The following is a 13391-nucleotide window of genomic DNA, read 5'->3' on the forward strand; positions in this document are numbered from 1 at the left end:
GACTTATTCAATTATAATATTTATTCTAAAAATAATAGAAAACTTAAATAAAGTAAATTAATCAATTCAATTCCTTAGACAACAAAATATGAATTAAAGGCTAATTAAGTCCAAATAAATAACTTAAAATAAAACCTTAAAAATAAATATTGTCCTAAAAACTATAAATTTAAAACTACTTCGCTGGTCCTCCATTTCGCGCCACATCATAACGCCACTGCCTGTAACCCATCTTCAACGCCTCGTCCATCAACTTCATCAACTCTTCGTTCGTATCATCAAGAGTATAGTTACACTATTACACATATATGCAAATAATTATTTATAACATATAAAAAAACAATTTCACAAAATTAATCATTTTCAACATTTGTCACACTTACTAATAGTTGATCCATCACCGCCTTTTTCACGTCCTCGGGCACAAATTTCCAAGAGCGCCACTCAGCAGTAGGACAATTGTTCTGCATTGATAAACAAATTGAACACACAAACTCCACATATTGCGTCATATCATGGGGCCCGGAGGGCGTGTTGTTTCTTTCCACCATTCGATCCTGGATTGCCGCTCTCTTATCTCCTCGGGGACGTCTCTCCAAGACTCCCAATTCACCCTGCATCTGTCACACACCAATACCCAGACGTCGCCCCTAAATTTGTTCACCATCCGACTTCTGATATCCTACTAATTTTGCTTAAGTGATTCGGTAGCGGCCCTTAGCTTAAGAAGTGTATCGAACACATGTTGCAACTCTCTACCAACAAAATTAAAACTTATATTAGTCTACTTAAATATTTAATTAATTAAACAACCAACAAAATTTAGTACGTATTACCTTTCTCAGAACCTTCACCTTGAACTCTCTTTGATGAAGGACCACTAGAGTCGACCATTGCATACAGAAAAACAAAAAAAAAAAATTGGAATAATAATTCGATGAAAGTAAGGAGTTTTTAGATTGAATTGTGAAGAGAAAGAGCGAAACTGGCTTTTAAAGGAATTCAGACTACTTTGACCACCAAACAACTGACAGAACCTTTGCACAACGAAAAATTGGTCGTGCTTTTTTGGCGCCAAAAATACAGGCATTCTCGCCTTTTTCTGTGAACCTTTGTGTGACGACAAGTTTTTTTTGTTGCTTAAGCTACTTTTGCTCAGCGAAACATGACGTCGCTCAACATGTTTGTCCCATTAAATTATTTCTGACCGGTTTGAGCAACGGAACGTTACCTTCATTGCGCTACATGTTTTGCACAATGAGTTTTATGTCGTCGCATAAAGTTTGGTCGCTGAAATGGCTTTTTCTACTAGTGACTAGACCTTGGCTATGATACCACTTGAAGGAAAATTTTAATTTATTTTTTAAGTTCATGGAGCAACATATTGCATGCATTTAACAATTAAATAGTCGAAACATGCTTGTACGCACTCAAAACAAAACTTAACCTATTAAATTCAAAGCCTAGTAGTTATGGTGAACCAAAGATTCAACTCTAATTAACAAAGAGAGTTGGATTTCCTTATACCTTTGTAGATCCTCTTTGCATAGACAAAGAATAATCACCCAAAGTGAGGGCCTTCAATCCTTTCCTTGAGCTGGACTTCATAATAGGTACTTTATTTATTTTTATATAAATATAAATTAGTAGATACATTGTTTCTTGTAAAAACTAGACAATAGTTACATTATTTTCATTGTATGTATAATATCGTTCGTTAAAAAAAAGGTATTAAGAGGAAATTGGAGCAATGGTCCTTGAACTTTGGCCCAATCAGAGCTTTGGTCCCTAAACTAAAATCTATGAGGACTAATCCCTAAACTTGTTATAATATAGAGCAATGGTCGTTTTGGCTAATTTAGTAAGACTTAATCCAAAATAAAGAGTTTAAAGAGGCTAAAAATGGATGTAAATTCTAAAGGACTCCATAATAGGTTCTTTATTTTCTTGTAAATATAAACTAGTAGATACATTGTTTCTTGTAAAAACTAAACAATAGTTACATTATTTTCATAGTATGCATAATATCATTTGTTAAAAAAAGAAAGATATTAAGAGGAAATTGGACTAATCCCTGAACTTGTTATAATATAGAGCAATAGACTAATTTCGTTAGACTTAATCCAAAATAAAGAGTTTAAAGGGGCAAAATGAATCTAAATTTTATCGGAATTAGTCAAAATGATTATTGATCCATATGATAACAAGTTCAAAGACTAATACTCAATCACAAATTTTTAGTTCAGTGGCCAAACCTCAAGTTAAGCAAAGTTCATAAACCATTTCTCCAATTATCTTAAGCCATATTATACTGTTATCTAGTGATATTTCTCTTTACTTGTTAGAAAGAGGTCTTATGTTTGATTGTCGTCAAAGGTAAATTCGGACCAAATTATTATAGTTAGCCCATTGTAAGGTTTAACCGACTCTCCCACAAAAAAAAAATTTAATTTTTAAAAGCCCAAAACATAGTCAAGAGTGAAGTTTTGCGTTTCGTAACTAGATAGCTGTGAGATAGTTTTCTCGTTTGAAGATGCTTGCGGAACTACGTTCATATCCCGGTATGATGAACTCACTTAAAATGTTTAGTCAACACACTCTCTCTGAATATAGTGACTTTATAGGTCACGAAAAGACAAAACACAAAATTAGGCGCATTTGTTAAAGAACCTAAGCCTAAGAAGAAACAAGTACAAACTTAGGGTTAAATAGAGGACCAGATCAACTGTTATACTAGTTTTGGAACCGAAAATAGAACTCCCAGTCTTGTTCTCCTGGACCTTGGGAGGTTAAAAAATCGTGGTCACCTACTGTCGCGGACGGATTCACCTTCAGGCAAGGAGGGTCAGCTGACCCTCCCAAGCTCAGAAATCTTCTATGGAAGAACTAGGTGCTATCTTTGGAAATCTGAGATACCCTTGAAAACTGCTCTCCAACTGCTCGACGAATTACCTGTATGGACATTGGGCTAGGTAGCTGCTAACTTCGTACTTTTGTATGCATTGTTATGAGCATTTGTCGATATGCTCACTAGGCGTACATTAGCATATGCTGACATGCTCACTAAAAAACCATTGACATTAGTTGACATGCTCGTTCGGAAGTTGTTGGCATTTGTTGACAGGTGCGGAATATGACTTGATAAATGACCCCGGGCCTACCAGAGCTTGATGAAATGCTAATTTTCATGTGATTTCGTTCAAAAAGTTATACACGCTGCTCGCGCTAGTCTTACTGAGGCCCCAAAATAATATTTCTTGAATCTGCCAATGCCTACTGTTTGATAACAATTATGGTCATTTAACATTTGTTGTTACTTTCTCTTCACAGGTAAATTAAAAATGAACAATGATTTCCTTAAAGCTTGGACTTTAGAAGAACTGGACCCATGCAACTCCGGTGTAGTTTAGACTTCAGATCATTGCTACAATTTTGCCGTGTTTCATTTCTTGATATGCAATTCCATGAAACCACATTTTTTGTTACTGTGTCTCATTGTCACCAACAAAACAAGGATGGTAGCCTTGCAAATATAACCCAAAAATAGGCATTTATTCAAATTATTAGAAAATCCAGCAGGAGATTACCAAAAAAAAACAAAGGAAAAAAAAAAGATTAATCTCAACAAAGAAATTAACATGAAATCTCTCATCAGAAAAATTATTACACCATAATACACACAAAAGCACTACAACGAATGAAATAAAGCAAAAGATGTAATCCACCTTACCATCATTATCTCAGCTACAAATCAGTCAACATATCCTCCAAAAAGTAGTCATCTATCGAGCCGAGCCCATTAAGCAATTCATCAGAAAACTCAATATCCTTGTAAATATTGGAACTCGGATTCAACTCCGTTCCCTTCGACGACGTCGTCATGCCTTCCTCCTCCTCTTCTTCCTCCTCATCATCATCATCCTGCTCCATAGCTGTCACAACCTTACTCCCACCACCACTCTTCTCGTCCTCAACCGCCGGCATGTGCCCTTCGAACAACGCCATGTGTCCGAACAGCTTGCTCTTCCTCGAGAAGCTCGTGCCACACGTGCACCGCCACCTAGCCTCGCCACAATGCTTCAAGTGGCTCTTCAAATCCGCCACCACCGAGAAGCTTTTCTTATTGCACCTGTTACACGAGTACATTTTTGGGCAGTGGCTCCTCTTGAAGTGATTCTTCACGCAAATCACCGATTTTAACGGCCGGAACTTCCCGTGCTCCTTGTTCCGGTTGCACCCGACGTACGGGCACGAGAACCGGGAATTCCGGCTCGACTGGGCCGGGGTCTTATCCGGTTTGGCCAACGCCTCGGGGTCTTGAACCGGTTCCCGTGAGCCCGCATGTGCATTCTCAAATTCGCGTCTCGCTTGAACCCCTTCCCGCAAATCTCGCAGTAATGGATGTGCTCCGCCAGCAGCTCCATCGCGTCCACCTCCACGATCTCACCACCGTCTGCGTCATCCTTACCGCTATTGTTCTCTTTTACCTCTTTCCTGACCTCGGGAACCTCGATTTGAGCGGCAGGTGTTCGGGTCCGGTCGGATGAGGGTATCGGGTTCTGAGAGAGAGCCAACAGAGCGGCGCCGTTTGAGATGATTTCGTGGATGGCGGAGGCGATGCCGGCGGATACCATATCCATCTGGTCCTTGCTGACTAGAGCGTTGGCGTGGATTGAATCGGTGAGGAAGTACTGCAGGGAATCCATTCTTGTTCGGACCATCGAGAGATTCCGGAGCGGGATTACCGGGTCGGTGTCCTCATTCAAAGACTCGACGGAGCTCTCCAGCGGAGTATGAAAAGGTTGACGCGGAAACGACATAGTGCGGACACAATCACAATCTCAACCCTCAAGACCCCAAGAGTTTCTTTTTGTCAATACTTCGTTGTTAAGTGCCGCGAAGCACGAGCAGAAATCATCACAAAGAACGGGGCCATCGAACAGGTGGCAAAGGTGGGGCCTCACGGAACACGTGGCAAAGGTCGGTCATGTGGAACCGTTGAATGAGGCGGGGAAATGTGGTATTATTGGTTTGGACCAGGATCATCTCCTGAGCAGAAGGAGAGGATCCTCCTGACCAAACCCATCTGACCGTTCATTTTTTATTTAACGGCTACAAACAACGGATCTTTCTAAAAATTATAATAATTATAGCCGTTACATAAAAACTGAACGGCCCGAAGGGCCTGGTCAGGAGGATCCTCTCCACCTATTGGTTTTGGGTGCTTCAGTTAAAGTCTGTACTTTGTGGTATAGAATGGAGGTAGATTCTGTGCTCTCCCACTTCTCGTGCCCTTCTGTTTTGTGTAGTCACAATTAAGGTAAGTCAATATTTTATATTATTTTTTTATAAAGAAAATAAGATAAAAAGAAATAGTAATATAAAATATTGACGTTACTTAATCGTGATCATATAAACAGCAGAACACAAAAAGTGGAAGGGCAGAGAATCTGCCTCTGTATAAAATACGATGTGGAAGCTAAGAAGCTTCGTTTTCAATATTATATGTTATAAGCTCATTGCATCTGGTGAAGTGCTTTATTGGCCAAGACACATCCAAACCTAGGCCTGGCAATTCCTGACACGACCCGATAACCCGACACGACACGACACGAAATTAACAGGTGTTCGGGTCGACACGATAACGAAACGGGTCGTTATCGGGTAACCCGATAAGCACCTGTTAAGATAACGGGTTTGTTCGGGTATACACGTGGGTAACACGATACACGATAAGCAGAATATTAATTTAATAATTTATAACCCTAAAAAAATACTATAATAATTATATATATATTAATTTAACAATTTTATACCCCTAAAAACTATAATAATTATATATATATATATATATATTAAATTAACTATAATAATTATAATAATTATATATACTATAATAATTATACCCAAAATATTAACTATAATAATTATATATATATATATTAAATTTTATACCCCTAAAAACTATAATAATTATACATACAAAATAAATAGATTTAAATCTACTTAATAAATAAATATATATATATACACACACACACCATTGAACTTCATGGGATACGAATTATACGAAACTAATTTCAACGATCCAACCGTCAAACATGTTTGTATATACTTCGAGATCGCATACGCCAAAAATTGAAAAAAATAAACATTCAGAGATCAAGTAACGGGACAAAACTTTTTGACGGTTATAAACGAAAATTCACGATTTAACGGTCATTTTAACTCCGATTTTGATGATTTTTTACAACCACACTCCTTGACCCTATATGAATACAATGATTGAATTCGATCTTCAATTTAAAATATTTACACTAGTGGATACCACAAAATCTTATGTTATACTTAATAAAAGTATGAATAAACTCTTTAAGTATTAGTGAATCTATTGTTTTGATAGGATACTCATTCTACAAAACTAGTTTCAATGATCCAACCGTCAAACATGTTTGTATATACTTCGAGATCGCATACGCCAAAAATTGCAAAAAACAAACATTCAGAGATCAAGTAATGGGACAAAAGTTTTCGACGGTTATAAACAAAAAATCACGATTTAACGGTTATTTTAACTCCGATTTTGATGATTTTTTATAACTACACTCCTTGACCCTATATGAATACAAGTAATAAATTCGATCTTCAATTTAAAATATTTACACTAGTGGATACCACAAAATCTTATGTTATACTTAATAAAAGTATGAATAAACTATTAAGTATTAGTGAATCTATTGTTTTGATGGGATACTCATTCTACGAAACTAGTTTCAAAGATCCAACCGTCAAACATGTTTTTATATACTTCGAGATCGCATACGTCAAAAATTACAAAAAACAAACATTCAGAGATCAATTAACGGGACAAAACTTTTCGACGGTTATAAAAAGAAAAATCACGATTTAACGGTCATTTTAACTCTGATTTTGATGATTTTTTGCAGCTACACTCCTTGACCTTATATGAATACAATGATTGAATTCGATCTTCAATTTAAAATATTTACACTAGTGGATACCATAAAATCTTATATTATACTTAATAAAAGTATGAATAAACTATTAAGTATTAGTGAATCTATTGTTTTGATGGGATACTCATTCTACGAAACTAGTTTCAATGATCCAACCGTCAAACATGTTTATATATACTTCGAGATCGCATACGCCAAAAATTGTAAAAAACAAACATTCAGAGATCAAGTAACGGGACAAAACATTTCGACGGTTATAAACGAAAAATCACAATTTAACGGTCATTTTAACTCCGATTGTGATGATTTTTTACAACTACACTCCTTGACCCTATATGAATACAATGATTGAATTCGATCTTCAATCTAAAATATTTACACTAGTGGATACCACAAAATCTTATGTTATACTTAATAAAAGTATGAATAAACTCTTAAGTATTAGTGAATCTATTGTTTTGATGGGATACTCATTCTACGAAACTAGTTTCAATGATCTAACCGTCAAACATGTTTTTATATATTTCGAGATCGCATACGCCAAAAATTGCAAAAAAAAAACATTCAGAGAGCAAGTAACGGGACAAAACTTTTCGACGGTTATAAACGAAAAATCACGATTTAACGGTTAATTTAACTCCGATTTTGATGATTTTTTACAACTACACTCCTTTACCTTATATGAATACAATGATTGAATTCGATCTTCAATTTAAAATATTTACACTAGTGGATACCACAAAATCTTATGTTATACTTAATAAAAGTATGAATAAACTATTAAGTATTAGTGAATCTATTGTTTTGATGGGATACTCATTCTACAAAACTAATTTCAAAGATCCAACCGTCAACATGTTTGTATATACTTCGAGATTGCATACGTCAAAAATTACAAAAAACAAACATTCAGAGATCAATTAACGGGACAAAACTTTTCGACGGTTATAAAAAGAAAAATCACGATTTAACGGTCATTTTAACTCTGATTTTGATGATTTTTTGCAGCTACACTCCTTGACCTTATATGAATACAATGATTGAATTCGATCTTCAATTTAAAATATTTACACTAGTGGAAACCACAAAATCTTATATTATACTTAATAAAAATATGAATAAACTATTACGTATTAGTGAATTTATTGTTTTGATGGGATACTCATTCTACGAAACTAGTTTCAAAGATCCAACCGTCAAACATGTTTGTATTTACTTCAAGATCGCATACATCAAAAATTACAAAAAAAAAACATTCAGAGATCAAGTAACGGGACAAAACTTTTAGACGGTTATAAACGAAAAATCACGATTTAACGGTCATTTTAACTCCGATTTTGATGTTTTTTTACAACCACACTCCTTGACCCTATATGAATACAATGATTGAATTTTATCTTCAATTTAAAATATTTACACTAGTGGATACCACAAAATCTTATATTATACTTAATAAAAGTATGAATAAACTATCAAGTATTAGTGAATCTATTGTTTTGATGGGATACTCATTCTACGAAACTAGTTTCAATGATCCAACCGTCAAACATGTTTATATATACTTCGAGATTCCATACACCAAAAATTGCAAAAAACAAACATTCAGAGATCAAGTAACGGGACAAAACTTTTCGACGGTTATAAATGAAAAATCACGATTTAACGGTCATTTTAACTCCGATTTTGATGATTTTTTACAACTACATTCCTTGACCCTATATGAATACAATGATTGAATTCGATCTTCAATTTAAAATATTTACACTAGTGGAAACCACAAAATCTTATGTTATACTTAATAAAAGTATGAATAAACTCTTAAGTATTAGTGAATCTATTGTTTTGATGGGATACTCATTCTACGAAACTAGTTTCAATGATCCAACCGTCAAACATGTTTGTATATATTTCGAGATCGCATACGCCAAAAATTGAAAAAAAAAACATTCAGAGAGCACGTAACGGGACAAAACTTTTCGACGGTTATAAACAAAAAATCACGATTTAACGGTTAATTTAACTCCGATTTTGATGATTTTTTACAACTACACTCCTTGACCTTATATGAATACAATGATTGAATTCGATCTTCAATTTAAAATATTTACACTAGTGGATACCACAAAATCTTATGTTTATACTTAATAAAAGTATGGTATAGTACTATTGTTTTATTTTTTTTCATAATTATTTTGGTAAACTTCTCATAATTTGAATGATTTTTAATGTTTGGTTTTTCTATGCTTAGTTTATGCAGAAGATAGTTATGACGTGGAAAACCTTATTGAAAACATCATCAACATAACTCTTGAAGGTAATAGATCAAGCCAAAGTTCCAATGCAATTTCATGATGATTGATGTAAATCGAGGATTTTGTAAATTGAGGTTTAAACTTTTGAGAAAGATTTCACAACCTTGAAAACAAAAACTGTTTCATTTTGCATATCCTTGCACATTTAAAATTTGTAATAGATTAGTAGTGTATGTATTATTTTTTTATTAGGCTCTTATTTTCGAGTGTAGATGTAGAACTTAAACGACAAATGTGTTTTAATGTTTTGAAGTAATATTTATGTGGCAATGTGTGGTATGTGCAAATTTAAGAAAAAAAATATATTTTTCTTAACGGGTCATAACGGGTCATAACGGGTCGGGTCACTTTACCCGTTGGGTAAAGTGACACAACCTGTTAAGGACCCGTTAAGATAACGGGTGTGACACGACACGACCCGTTAAGATAACAGGTGTTACACGAAAACGACACGAACACGACTGACACGACCCGTTTGCCAGACCTATCCAAACCCTCTGGATTCTGGAAGCTTTCAATACCAGGTGCTAATTCGAGGGACGCTTTAAAAAAAAAAAAAAACTTTCTTTTAAATGTATGAGTAGCCTCTTCGCACGCACTCGTGCGTGTGAGAGACATTTTTGCATCACGGGCACTATGCGCGCCTAAAAGTGTATTGTGCTGCGCCTAAAAGTGTATTGTGCTAGTTTTTTTTTTTTTTTTTTTTTTTCATTGTAGTTGTCAAAATATATTTTAAATGTATTGTGCAAAGAGGAACTTTTTCTTTACCATGCACGTCTTAAAAAGTTGTCATGTTTTTCGTTTTCACTTTGCGTAAAATAATGATTTAAATGTTATCGGATGAAAAATTAAACAAAAGAAAAATCAAAAGTTTCTTAACAAAACATGCTTAGGGACGGACGGGTAATAGGTTGTTGATACAAAGAAAAAGAGACAAATTTTATCCACACATCACTATACTATAAAAGAAGAAAAGAAAATGATCACAAAGTACTTTTTTCTTGGCAACTTCGGGAACAGAAAGAAGCAGGATACATAAGGGCAAAACAATCTTCTTACTTTTACATAAAAGCAAAAGAACTGGTATTATATTAGTATGGCTGGGGAACAAATCCAATTGGAAGTTTATATGTGACTATAATCATAAGCAAAGTTTGGAATTCACAAAAATTGCTGGGCAAATACTAAGACTGCCATTTCAAAAAGTTACAACAAATAACTTTGACAAATTAACTACAACTAAATTTAGATGACATTCGACATATGAAGGCATATGAAAAATCAAGAACTCCATCCTTTCTTATGTGCGATACCAAAAATTGGAAATAGTATGAGAACCTGCAATTGGTGTAATGAAGATTTCACACACCTTTTGATGAACGGGGGTGGAAGTTTACAACGTCACTTGACTTCATTTCTACTGCAGACTCGGTTAAGCACAAACACAAAAATTCAAAATAAAAATTGATTTGAAAAATAGATAACTTTGTATGGCACAACCCATAAGAAAATAGATATGAATTAAGAAATGGATTTGGAGGCTTTACTCGATGACCTAATTGAGAACTAAAAAGATATTGCAAGCTCTTCTTCACGTCGCACATAGCCTGCTGTGAAGTAGAGCTTTTAGCATGGGTGATGTGAACAAAAGAATCATGCACACTCCGTTTTTTATATAAAATTCACTGAATCTAACTAACTAATGCCGTCAATGTACCATACTAATTAGTAAGTAAGTCAATAAACTACCATTTGAGAATAAATGATTCAACTGTTGTCATCCAACATTTTGAAAACCTCTCAATGGAAGATAAATTTTCCAGAGCTTGAAGTGATTTTTCAAAGTCAAATCCTTCTTCGTAAATCTGCAAAGAAACAAAGAGAATAAAAAGAGTGAATCGACACATTTCTACAAATTAAGGTTGATTGCAAGATTCGTGCAATCAGAAACTGAAATATCCAATAATATAAGAAATAACAAAAAAGTTGTAACGCAATAATGGAAGTAACTAATATCCAGCCATGTGCTATTAACATGTTATGAATATAAGAGATTCGCATCAGAATTACCAGTGGAACAATTACCAAATGGCTATGAACAATGAGCCGGTGTAAATACAACTCTTATATAGGCTAAATGAATAATGAGATTGCTGTAAAACCCAAATAAAAGGAGTTTATGAAGGGACCAATTATGACGATTTAGGAGAGGGGATTCGGTTGTTGCCTGTGAATTGATATGATAAAAAAGATAGAGACAATAGAAACGAAAATACCACTCAAACACCCAATGGCATTGAGATCCTTTGTAAATGGGATGAAAAGCCTCATCACCTCTTTATGCTGCAATTCAAAAAAGCACTATCAGATCTCGGAATTGAGTCGCAATAGAAGAATCTAGGGGACAAAAAAATTTCCCAAATAAATGAAAACTGCAAAAAAAGAAAAAAAGAAAAAGAAGGAAACAAAAATAATATTTGAATACGTGAGATGATTGAAGAACTAATGGAGGAAGAAAATGAATGGAGTTTTACGTTGGCCAAAGGTGAAGAGGGAGGAGCGGAGTTTGATGCAAACTGGCACGGGCAGTTGTGAAAGAGTGGGAACGTGTTGTATCGGTTGTGAACAAGTGAGAACTGTTCTCAAACTACCCTTTGGGATGATGAGTTTGGTTTTTTTACCAGTTTGTCCTTAATTTTTTTTTTGTTTTTTGGATTTCAATTGTGAAGAAAATAAAGGGCCTTTCTTGGCATTTCTGAATGCTTCACGAAACTGGTCTTCTCCCTTTATATATATAGATAAAATGAAGTGTTTTCTTCTATGTTTAAAGTACATTAAAAAATTTCTTTCAGATAATCTTGAGTTTTTTTCTTTTTTTTTTTTAACAAAAATAAAATCAAAAGTTAAATTTAAACTTTAAATGTAACTGAACAGACACAATATCCTACTCGATTAACATAATCCACATATGCATAGATAACGTGAATTCTTGCATGAATGATGAATGTGCATATCGTATCATGTTTTTACTTTTTTGAATCATGTGATATGCCATGTTGTAAACACGTTTAACCGTCAGATGCGGTACTCCAGAAAATTTTAGTGCTTTTTTTAACGGAGGCAGATTCTCTGTCCTCCCACTTCTGTTGCCCTGCCGTGCTTTCCTATTTTGTGTGGTCACGGTTAAGCCATGTCAATATTATATATATATATATATATATATATATTTTTTTTTATAGAGATAATAAGACAAAAAAAGAATAGTAATATAAAATGTTGACTTGACTTAACCATGACCACACAAACAGGAGGGCATGGGAGGGCACAGGAGGGCATGGGAGGGCACAGGAAGTGGGACAGCAGAGAATCTGCCTCCTTTTTTAACAGGGCATCAACATGCCAATGGCGTTCTTCAATTGGATCCTGAAGAAGCAGGCTCGTATCTCAGTACATTATTTTTCTTAAAATATACTTATATTTGTCATTATTGATAGTAAATTATATGAGGATAGTACTATTCACACATCTATTTTTACTTTTTACACACTCTTCTTAGTTTTTTATTTTCGATTAGAATGAATTGAAAAAAAATCAATAGCTAAAATTTAATAAAAGTGTGTAGGAAAATAAAAATAAGTGTGTGATCCATTATACAAAGGATATATGATGGTGTATTAATATTTTACTCCAACAATAGGGCAAGAAGCACACCAACCAATGAGGGGAAATGGAAAAAGTTATGCGCAGTTAATCAAATTTGAAGGCAAATAATTTAGGAAGATATTGCTTACCAGTTTTGAGCGACACTTCCAAGTTCCAAGGACATGGTGGTCGATGATTCCACCTACAAAAACTATCTAATTTTTAAAAGGAATATTTTATTTGAACTAATATGACCTCACTTTACACTTACACTTATATTATTTTTACATATTAATTTTAAGAGAGCATAAAGTAATAGCCTACGAAAAATTACATTATTAGTTCAGTTAAATAAAATTGTCATCCTAAAATACTAAATAAAAATACAATAATAAGAAAAATCAATATTATTATCATTAACGAAAACGTTTTATCCCTAATTTTTAAACAAGTTTTTGTT

The 13391-nt window shown here is 34.2% G+C and overlaps 1 pseudogene; it reads right to left on the reverse strand.

Annotated features, from left to right (window-relative positions):
* Positions 1-3615: 3615 nt before the first annotated feature.
* Positions 3616-4894, reverse strand: LOC126601427 (zinc finger protein STOP1 homolog; annotated as a pseudogene).
* Between the last annotated feature and the right edge of the window lie 8497 nt (positions 4895-13391).

This window comes from Malus sylvestris, chromosome 15, assembly GCF_916048215.2.
Source record: "Malus sylvestris chromosome 15, drMalSylv7.2, whole genome shotgun sequence".
Classification (NCBI taxonomy): Eukaryota; Viridiplantae; Streptophyta; class Magnoliopsida; order Rosales; family Rosaceae; genus Malus; species Malus sylvestris.